Source organism: Hippocampus bargibanti, linkage group LG03, assembly GCF_051943395.1.
Source record: "Hippocampus bargibanti isolate YZ-2025 linkage group LG03, ASM5194339v1, whole genome shotgun sequence".
NCBI lineage: Eukaryota > Metazoa > Chordata > Actinopteri > Syngnathiformes > Syngnathidae > Hippocampus > Hippocampus bargibanti.
This window is the reverse complement of record NC_142736.1, coordinates 7,905,001-7,916,910: the sequence shown is the minus strand read 5'-3', so window position 1 is coordinate 7,916,910 and position 11,910 is coordinate 7,905,001.

Sequence of the window (11,910 nt, the reverse complement as noted above, 5' to 3'; positions counted from 1 at the left end):
CACCCCGTACCAGCCATCAATTTGAAACCAGAATCAAACGTGACTTCCACAGGTAGAAAAAGGACTGGGAAGCGCTCCAAAGACCAGGTGAGCCAACCGGTTCCGGGGAAGTGAAAAGGGCCCAATTCCTGGACAGTGTCGAGGACAAGATCAGGAAAGACCTTGGTCTCACCACCCATATCACTGCTGATGACAACAGTGTTCTGGAGAATCGCTATGGCAACCGGACGTCCATTGCTATAGAAATTGTGGAGGAGCTGCAGAGAATACAACCCGTCAAAACCAACCAGCCACGAAGGGTAGTGGAGCTAATCCAAGCTGTGGAGAAAGCACTTCAAGATCTCAGTGAGCTTGGGGACACTGGCGCTATCAAAAACCCACTCGTGACCAGGTTGATTGAGGGGAAACTCCCAGCACCTCTCAGAAAGGAATGGCTCATCTATGCAGCAGATCCCAGGAATGCTGTAACTCCAGTCAACAGGTTTGACGGTTTGTTGGACTTCCTGAAAGGGCAAGAGAGTATTTATGAGCAGCTGGAACAATTGGATGAGGAACCAAATAAGAGGGAATCAAAGCCTGAGCCAAGATATGCCAGGACGAAATCCACCAGGGCATGTGATGGCCGCAATGGCTGTGTTGTCTGCGGAGATGGGAAGCACAGGAAGAAACTCTACTACTGCATGCAGTTCCGGGCATTGCAGCTTGCAGACAAGAAAGCTGCTGTTAAGAACCTGGGAGCATGCAACAGATGTCCATAATGTCAGTTCAGACTGCAAATATGACTTCCTATGCACCAACCATGCCTGCAAGGATGGACATGCACCTGAGCATCATTTCTACCTCTGTCCGAACAAGAAAAGCAGCTCAGCACAGAAGAAGAGCAAACCTGGCTCCGTGCATGGCAAAAGCAGGAGAACGTACACAGAGGAACAAGAAGACTTTGTCAAGAGGCTTTCCCCAGAGCTGGCAAGGCAGTTTCATGATGCGTTCTCCAATGCTGCAGCCAAGATGTTAAACACAAAAGCCAAATCAGGACTTTTAGAAGGAAGTGGATTGCAGGAACTGCCAGTGTTGATGACGTTATTGGAAGTCACCACAAATGCTGGACAAAAGATTGGCACACTGATTGACCTGGCGTCTGACACCAATTACATCACCCACACGACTGCAGACAAAGTGAACCTCAGAAGCGAAGACATCACTCTCATCGTACACGGTGTTGGAGGAATGAAGACCATTGTGGAGACAAAGCGGTACCTCTTGAAGATCAGAGTGGGGACTCCAAAAGGCACTCTTAGATCGCATCAATTGGTCTGTTATGGTCTGGACAATATTGCAGACATTCACAAAAGTGTTGACTCCAAACGGCTACAGAAACTCTTTCCGGATGTCCCACTTGGAGCTCTGACAAGACCAGATGAAGTCAGTCTGCTTATAAGCCACAGAGAGGGCCAGCTAGCACCTCAACGGATCAGAGTTATTGGAGACCTTGTGCTGTGGGACGGGCCATTGGGGATGACAGTCGGAGGCTCTCATCCTGGACTCTTTGAAGATCTTACTGTGTCCGCCCACATGTCTAAGGCTCACTTTGCTAAATCAATGAGGACTGCTGCCTTGAAGTACGAAGAACTCACTGGCCCAGCTAGAACAAACCCTCCCAACACTCATGTTTACGCCAAGCTCCAGAGGTCAAGCACTTCAAGCACCTACCGGGACTTCCTAGAGTGGTGGAAATGGGACAGTATTGGTGCAGCATGTGATCCAAAGTGTGGAGGATGCTGCTGTGGAAAATGTCAACCAGGCGGCAAAGAGTTGACTCTCGCAGAGGAACGGGAACTTGAAGTAGTAAGGGACGGCCTCACCTATGGCACAGAGGACCACCACAGCAACGAGCCACACTGGCATGCCAGGTATCCCTGCGTGGAGGACCCCATTTCTTTACCAAACAACAGAAAAATGGTTGAGGCTACATTCCTGAGAACAGAAAAACAATTGGCCAAAAGACCGTAGTGGAAGGTGGCTTATGCTGCACAAGTCCATGATATGGTAAACAGAAAAGCAGCCTTCAAACTACCCAAAGGCACCATCACCAGTTGGGATGGACCAGTTTGGTATCTCAGTCACCTCATTGCTCCAAACCCACACTCGGTTACAACTCCAGTAAGAATTGTCTGGAATAGCAGTCAAAGGTGCAGAGGTGTCAGCATGAATGACCTGCTGATGAAAGGCCCTGATGTCCTTAACCAGATTCGAGCAGTACTGCTCAGATTCAGATGTGGAGTTCATGCTGCCCTGGGAGACATAAAAAAGATGTATAACTCCGTCTGGCTGGAAGACCAAGAAGTGCATCTTCACAGATTCCTCTGGCTCGATACTAAGAATGACGACCTGGGGGAATACACGATCTCAAGAGTGAACATGGGAGACAAACCAGCAGGGTGCATAGCGCAACAGGCTATGTGTGAAACTGCAAACCTCCCTCTCTTTGCCCACCTTGAAGAGGAACGTCTAGTGATTCATAACGACAGCTACGTTGACGACATCCTTACTTCACACAACAGCCTTGTCCAGCTAAACGCCATCACAGCCAATGTGGAGAGGATCCTGAAGGCCGGAGGTTTTGAGCTGAAGCCATGGGTCTTCTCTGGGCAAAGTGGGAGGAAGGAGCGCTGTAATGAGGAAAGGACAAAGACCATCATCCTACCAAATCAGATGGGCAACGATGACAACAAAGCACTTGGTCTGGGCTACAGAGTTGAAGACGATAAGCTCCATGTCAGAATTGGAATCAACTTTCTAAGAGGAAACAAAAGATGCGGCTGGGTGAAGACCTTCTGAAAGACGAGATCAGAGCCATGACACCCAACCCTTTGACGCGAAGAGAACTTCTCAGTCAAGTGTCAGGACTGTACGATCCAGTTGGCCTTGTGACTCCTACCAAAAGGGAGCTATTCTGGTGCGGAGGGCATTTCAAGAGGCAAAGGCTGAAAGCTGTCCAGTCAAAGACACATGGGACATTGCACTCTCAGATGGACTCAGAGATGATGCAATCGATCTATTCGAGGAGTACCAGCAACTCAGTACGATCATGTTCACTAGGGCTGTAACTCCCAAATGCTTCATTACTGAACCACCCTCTGCGGTCACATTCTCTGATGGAAGTGAGCATGCTTATGGCGCAGTGGTGTACCTGAAATGGACCACAGACCAGGGTCCCATCATTAGACTGGTCGAATCCAAAGCAAAATTAACTCCCTTGGACCACAAAGGTGATGCTGTCAAAGCAGAAATGTGTGGAGCAGTGTTTGCCTCACGACTCAAAAACTTCTTCGAACTGCACAGCCGAATCCAAGCCAGAAGGTGGTTTCATTTTGTTGACAGTCAAACAGTCCTTGGAGCAATACAACGGGAAAGCTATGGCTATCAGACATTCTTTGCTAATCGGATTGGAGAGTTTCAAAGCAGTACAGCAGTAAAGGACTGGTGGTGGATCCCTGGGTCACAAAACATTGCTGATATCATCACCAGAGGAGCAAGCCCTCAGGATCTGGATGAACATTCAGAGTGGCAAGATGGACCTCTGTTCTTGAGTCTGCAAGAAAGTGAATGGCCAACCAAATCTGCCAAGGAACTAGCAACCACCGCCAGAGAGCATCAACAAGTTGCAGAGAAAAACATTTGCTGCTGTGTTGACAAGGTCCCAAGCTCAGAAACAGTCTCCGGAAAAAGAGTCCAAGAACACCCAAACAGAAAAGAGGAGACCGCAAGAGGGTAAGTTGTTCAAAACCTTTTGGATGTCAAACGGTTCAGTGTGCTGACCAGACTGGTCAAAACAGTTGCAATGGTTTGGAGGGCGGCAAAAAGGTTCTCCCAACAAGTTCAAGCCTTGGACGGCCCAAAGTGGGGGCAGTCTCCTCCAAAGTAGCCAAAAATGGAACTAAATGGATGTGGAAAATTCATCCCGCTGACTCTCCACACAGGAACGGTGCAGCAGAAGCCGCTGTACGTATTGTAAAGAGGGCACTCCAGAGTCTTGGTAGGGAGTACGGGCTCAGCTTCTCAGAGTTCCAGACAGCTCTCTACACTGCAGCAAACCTCGCAAATGAGCGCCCGATTGATGCCAGAATCCAGAGTCGGGAAAACAGCATCCAATATATCACACCAAACAGCCTCCTTCTTGGTCGTGCATGTCAAAGTGGAGACCTCAAAACATTTGACTTTTCCATCTACCCCTACAAAAGGCTCAGGGCAATCTTGAAATCTTGGAGTCAACTCGCAGGTCCCAACCTTGTTGTCCGAAGCAAATGGCACACTGCTGAAAGAAATGTCACTGTAGGAGACATTGTCTAGTTATGTGACCAAAACACACGAAAGGGTCACTTCAAGCTTGGCAGAGTTATCAGCACCAACCCAGATGACAAAGGCATTGTGAGGGATGTCCACATCCGGATCTATCCCAGCTACTGCTTCCCCCTGACAAAAAACCCCAAAGGCAAAGCCCATCCGTCCCAATTTAAGCAGCCTGAGGAAAAAGTTCCAACCCACTGTTCTGCACAGGGACGTAAGACTTGGTTGGTGGTTGGTTGTACTACTACCTGCTGAAGAACAGGAATAAGAAAATCTTGGCAAGACCACCATACTTCGTTTGCCTAAAGTTGGCAATCTTCCCGATGGAGCCATGGAAAGATTGAGTGGGAGGTGTCTTGGCAAACGCCAAATATGGCCGAAGCTGTAGTCCAAAGACGAGTTGCACCATTTTCCCCCAGAGGAGAGAGCTAGAATGAAGGCAGGTGTGCCAGCAGCTGAAAGCCATTCAGAATTCAGGAAGGCTCTCACCAGAAGAAACCACTCCTTAAAATAGTCAGTTGCTACACTGCTCAGCGTTCGGTTCGGTTCAAGTACTGCTCTAGGAGTTTACCAAGACAGTGGAGTTCAACTGTGGAAAGACCAGGGTGGCTGACGGTGAGAGAACCTGTTATTGTGACCGTTTATTTGATAATTTGATTTGGTGTTTTAATGTCAAAACCAGCCTGTTAAGCCTTCAAATGTAAACCTAATTGCTGTTTGTGTTTTTTACCTTCTTCAAAGGTTTTTCATCTTGCAATCTGCAATTGTCTTTTCAATGAGAAAAGAGACGATTAAGTCCAAAATAAAAGAGGAAAAAGAAAGGAGAAATCTGTCTCATCATTGGAGATAAAGAGTGAAGTCCCAGTGTAATCCCGATCAACACAGTCAAAACCCTTTTCAAGTTAGGGGGAGAACTCAAAAAACCAACATAACTTGACAGCCACTGATAGGACTTCTTGAGTTCAGCCACTTCAGTTATGGTTCGGTGGTACATCCCGTGTAGGGGCTTTTTCTCCTATGATTGTCCCTCTTCCAGCACCTCATCCTCTGTTCCCCATTGTCTGAGACATTCTCTGAGTACATCATTCGTTGGAGCCTTCTCTTTGATGTATTCATCCTGGACAGTGGCTCTCACACTCACAAGTCCCCGTCCTCCTTCCTGACGGCTTGTACAGTCTCAGGGTGCTGGACTTGGGATGGAACCCTCCATGCATGGTGAGGAGTTTTCGGGTCTTAACATCAGTCGTCTGAATCTCTTCCTTTCGCCACCTTATTATTCCTGCAGGGTATCTGATCACTGGCAGGCCATAGCTGTTTATTTCCCGGGTCTTGTTCTTGCCATTGAGTTGGCTTCTCAGGACTTTACTCACCCGCTGGAGGTATTTGGTCATAGCCACTATCCTTGTTGCGAGTTCGAGGTTGCCATTGGCCTGTGGTATACCGAGGTACTTGTAGCTGTTTTCAATGTCTGCTATTTTTCCTTCAGGGAGTGAGACCCCTTCAGTGTGGACTACCATGCCCCTTGGCTGAGGGGGTTCAGTCCTCTGCAGAACAGCAGTGGGGAGAGTGCATCACCTTGGTATATTCCACATTTGGACACTGGTGTTAATTGCTTGCCATTGGCTTCAAGTGTGGTTTTCCACATCCTCATTGAGTTTGCAATGAAGGCTCTCAGGGTCCTGTTGACCTTATACAACTCCAAGCCATCCTGGGTGAGTCCCATCCATCAGCAACTGGTTCATTTGTGCTGCTAGACCAGGGGTGGGCAAACTTTTTGACTCGCGGGCCAAATTGGGTTCTAAATTTGACAGAGGGGCCGGGCTAGGAGCATTTGGAGGGAGTGTTTGGGCCGGAAATACTCTGAACAAGTTATGTCCATAATTTATAAAATCACTTCAAATGACTTCGACTGAGCGTATTTTACAAAGATTCCACAGCATATAGCTATAGTTCACGTTTTAAGACTTGCGCTGAATATTCATGAAGTCTTGTTTTCGAGGTGATGACGATCCCCATGTGACGTCACGTTTGGACCGCCCCTGACCAAGAAAGCGACATACAATGCATTTTGGGTACTTCGTTTGGTCTGAAAACTTCGTGTTGATCCCTGTTGATGGTGAAATTAGAAGGAATACATAAATAACGCCATGCTGAATCGTTGTGTGTTGCACCAAGACAACTATTTGATATTCGCTGACACAAATTCCCAGCAGAAAAATCAGCCCATTTCCAACGGAGCTTGGGCGCAATCTTGTGCATTTTCTGGGTGCTACATTGCTGTCATTGACGGCTCGAATTGATATGGGAGGACTCCTTGAATCAATTGCAAACATTTATGCTTTCCTCTTTAGAACTATTTGAATCATATTCATAACTGGATGAGTAACAAGAAAACATCTTCTCCGAATCTGAAGCCATTGTTTTGATTCTCGATCAAAGGCAAGACGTCTTAGCGTGACGTCACGAACAGGGGGGTGGGTCCTTCTGAAACTGACCATTTCCGGATTCATTTGAAGTCATTTTTATTGGTGTTTTTCATTTAACTAAAAATATCAGCCTGCCTGATTTGGGTATTTTAGATGCTATAAAACGTTTTTCTGATGTCAGTGGGAAACAAAAAAAATGGTGCCGGTTGTCCTTTAAATGTAGTATGTACAAACCTCATAGCACAGTAAGAACACTACAACCCAATTTATTAACTGTCTTTCAAATGTGAAAAATATCCCTGATCAGTAAATAAATTTGTCTCAAGGAATATGGCGTTTACATACTATTTTGCAGATACTTGGAGCAGGAAATGGAAATAGATTAAAATAACATATGCACTGTGATTTATCAAGATTGCATCTGTTTTTAATAAGTTTCCATCGAAGGGGCAAAGTTAAAGAAATCAACATTTATTGAAAAATGAAATCACTTTCAACATTCAAAACATATTATTCCACAACGAAATATTCAAGCTCAATAATACCTACTTGTGTTAAATTCCGCCAAATCATAGAGGGTTTGTCCTGACCGCGCGCTCAACAAACTCCTCACTGACGCCCTCGCCTACACGCGCAAACAATACACGTGTACCGTCGCCGAGCACACAAACATAGGCTACCTGCAGTTGAAATTTGCATACTCGGCACGGCAGCCAATCAGAAGCCTGCTTCTTTCTTCCGGACTTTCGCAAGCGTTATAAAGTCGTGCAATTGCATGTCTTTTTCCAAAATAGATGCACAGAACCTCAGACCAGAAGAAAGATTCAAAAGAAGCTAACAACATATGTGACGCTAAAAAACGTAAATTTACATTAAACCGTGACTGTAAAGTGTACGTGAGACTTATGAAAGGGGCTTAGTGGCACGTAGGAAGCAATGCAAACAGTTGCATTGTGCACCACAATGTCAATCGACTACTGCAGCGAAATCTACAGCCATGCACATTTACCGTAAATTAAGCAAGGTAGCATTTGTAGTAGGTGCATTCTTGATTTTAGAAAAAAACTTTATACTTTGTTACAATGTTTTTTAATGTGATTAGTTTTCTCATTGTGCTTCAAGTTGTGAAAAATGGGTCAGGCAACTTTTCAGTTATCTGCCCTGTTGTTTGCTAACTTTTTGTCATGAGTTTTAGACACTGTTTGTACTATAATTTGGGCAAGTTCGGCGGGCCGGATTAAAAAGCCTATGTGGCCCGCGGGCCGTAGTTTGCCCATGTCTGTGCTAGACGCTCGTGGAGTGCCGTGAATTTCTTTAGCCAGTAACCAGCCATTGTGCACTGCTGTTATGTGCGACCTCCTTCTCCCATATGCCTTTCCGGTATCTTTCAGTTTCCAACCTTGGAGGGTCTGCTCTGCTGTTAGAACCCTGCCACTGAGCGTACACTTTCGCAGGTTGTGTTGCGAACAGCCTGTTTATTCTTCTGGCCTCATTCTCTTTCGTGTACCTCTTTCGGCGACTGGACAAGGCCTGGAGCCTTTGTTTTTCAGTTCTGAGTGCTTCGGGTATGGTTATCTGCATTTACCTCTGCATGTAAGGTATTGGCCATTTATTCACGCCTCTCTGGGTCTCCGTCAACTGACTCACATTTTTCCGAGGTGGTACTTCACATAGCCGCTGTAATCGGTTTCTTGGTTGCCCAGTTTTCATTCTTGCAATGATCTTATTTCTCAGGTCAGTTGCTGCTTCGTTCGCCATTTCATTAATTTGTGCTGGCTTCCCAATCTCATCATTCATTGGGGCTTGCCTCCCAATCTCTGGTCTAAGCTCTTACTCTGATGTGGCAGCCTGGGGCCCTTCACCTTGGAATTTGTGTCGTACCTCATCAATCTAAATTTGTGATAGCAATTGCCGTTTGTGGATATTGGATATTGGATCACTGAGCTACTAGTTGTTTTGTGGTCAACCGTGACTGTGGGTTTCCATTCAGCCCCCATTCTCCGCATGTAACCCCTCTGACTAGGGTTGCTTGAGTAGTACAACAGAGCCATCTCATCCATCTCCACTTTGTTCCAGTAGCCCATTTTTAATCAAGGTGCTCTGGTTCCCCAGCACCTGACGCAGACCTTGTTTGGCCAAACTGCTGCCTTATCAGGTGAGCTATCCAGCTGCACTGTTTTATATATATATATATATATAGTGATGTCACGAGAGGCTGTGTCCTGGAGGGCAAACACATCCCCCTAAGATGGCTCCACCCAGAGAGAGTCTTGGCCCCACCTGGTGGAAGGCAGCAATTAAACCCACACACCTGCAGCTGATCAGGGCTGGAAAGCAGGGCTCTTAAGGCACAGAGCCTCTGAGTGTGGAGGTTGGGGAAAGACAAGCTCAATTGCTGTGCTCTGTGGAGAAGTTGATTGCTGCGTGGAACTCATTGCCAGTTGGGACCACACGACTGGACACTGGATTTGAACCTAGCTAAGGTGGCTAGGCTACATGACGAGGACGTCAAGAGGGGTGAGGCCTAGAGACTCTTGTAAAGAACTCCGCCTTCAGTTTTACCTCAGAAGAGACTTTATTTGGATTTAAGTATCAGAAGAGCCTTTATTTGGATTTAAGTAGCAGAAGAGACTTTATGTGGATTTAAGTATCAGAAGAGACTTTATTTTGATAAGTATTGGAAGAGACACTATTCAAACCTTTGTTGCTTGTGAATTCCCCCTAGAACCCTTGATTAAAACCTTTTGTTTGTATCCAAACCTGTCGTCCATTGCACTTCTTGTCCCGTCCCGCTGAGAGCTAGCCTCTCACGATATCACAATATATATATATATATATATATATATATATATATATATATATATATATATATATATATATATATATATATATATATATATATGTGTGTGTGTGTGTGTGTGTGTGTGTGTGTGTGTGTGTGTGTGTGTGTGTGTGTGCGCGCTGGCACAGATTTTATTAAAACAAAAGGCACGAGTCCAATGATTCCACGGACGCGGAATTAAACGCGACAAAAGAAGGCGGGCGGTGCGATCCGTCCAGCACATTCGCGATCCCGGAAAGCACCAAACTGTGACGCCACAAATGCACATCTCGTTCGTGTTTCTCAATGATCTCCTTCTTCTCCTCGACGGTGATTATTAGGGGATCATCTTGCATTCATTTCTTAATAGTAAAATTATCTGCAAAAAGCTCCTCGGGGGCGATCAACGTGTGAATTCAGAGAGAGGGGGTATGGAAAGGTGCACCGGCTGGAGCGCTGTTCGGTCGTGTGCTTCCGCCGAAGATCACTCCGCCAGATCCGAAGATCACTCCGCCAGCCGTGGTGGGTGTGTATCGCGAAAAGTCGTGCGTAATTCAAGGTTTAATTTTCAGAAATTTGACGTTCGTAAACCGAAAAGTTAGTAAGGTAAAGGTAAGGTTTTCGTAAGCTGAGGTCTCACTGTATATATATATATATATATATATATATATATATATATATATATATACACGTCTGTGTAAGCTCTCAGTCGTACAGTAGTGGTCCATCGATGAGAAGGTTTCTTCAGCCGTCATCTGTACAAAAGTGAAGGTTTCGGACGTTTCGCCTCCTATCGTCAGCGAACTAAAGTCTGACTGGTCGTATCGGCCCCATTTATATATCCCTAATGTCCAGACATGGTGGCGCCGGACACCGCTATGATAGGTCCCTACTCTCAGGTTGGGGGGGCAGAGGACCCCTCCCTGTGGCCCCACTGATTGTTCCTACATTCCTGACTAACGACTGGCCTATTACCCCCACTCCCACCGGTATCACCTCATCAGCATAACGACCCTCATCAACATTACGAAAGTTGCCTAACCTGTTTTGCCTAAGCAGGCTATTGTATGAACGATTCAATTTGAACCTCACCCCACCAGACCGGTTTAATGAAGGATTTTGTTGTTTTATAAGAATCGCTTCTTTTACCCCCCTTTCAAACCATCTATGTTCTTTCGCTAAGATTTTAACCTCATTGTCATCAAATGAGTGGTTGCTAGCTTTTAGGTGCAAATGTACTGCCGATTGAGGTCCACTTATATTATCCCTGCGATGTTGATAAAGTCTTTTTTTGAGAATTTGTTGAGTCTCCCCAATGTACTGCTCTTTACAATTTTCATTCTTACAATGTATTGAATAAACTACATTACTTTGTTTTTCATTTGGTAGCCTGTCTTTTGGATGCACTGTTTGCCTTAACGTGTTTATCGGTTTGAAATAAGTAGGAATTTTATGTTGCCAAAGGACTCTGTAATTTTTCAGAAACTCCTGCAATGTACGGTACTGCTACTCCTCTCCTTTTTGTATCTTGAGAATTATTGGTTTCATTCCCTATTCTTTCTTTCTGACATTTGTTGAATGATCACTGAGGGTACCCACAGTTAGTGAGTGCTCTCCTGATATGTTTAGACTCCTTTTCTCTACCTTCAGTGCTAGTTGGTATTAGTTTAGCCCTATGCTGGAGGGTTCTGATAACTCCTAGTTTATGTTGTAAAGGGTGGTTAGAGTCAAAAAGTAAGTATTGGTCAGTGTGCGTAGCCTTCCTAAAGACTTCTGTTTTTAGCGCTCTGTCCTCTTTTATAATTACTTTACAATCCAAGAAGGCTAGTTGGTTGTCTTGAATGTCCTCACGAGTAAATTTAATGTTGAAGTCTACAGAGTTGAGGTGATCTGTGAAGGATTGAATTTCTTGTTTCTTAATTATGACAAAAGTATCGTCCACATATCTAAACCAGTGTCTAGGTTTTGTCCTTGGGAAGGATGTGAGGGCCTGTTTCTCCATCTCTTCCATGTAAAGATTAGCCACTATGGGTGAAACTGGTGAGCCCATAGCACAACCATGAATTTGTTCATAAAATTTTTCCCGAAATTGACAATACGTAGTATTAAGGCAGATTTCTAATAATTGGCAGATGTGATCCGGTTTAAGTTTGGTTCTTTCATGCAGAGAAACATCCGCCAGTAGTCTCGTCCTCACCACTGAGACTGCTGCTGGGGTTGGGACAGATGTAAAGAGAGAAGTCACATCGTATGATGCCAAAGTTTCCTCAGGTTCCAATATGAGGTCTTTGATCCTTTCTACAAACCCTGTGGTGT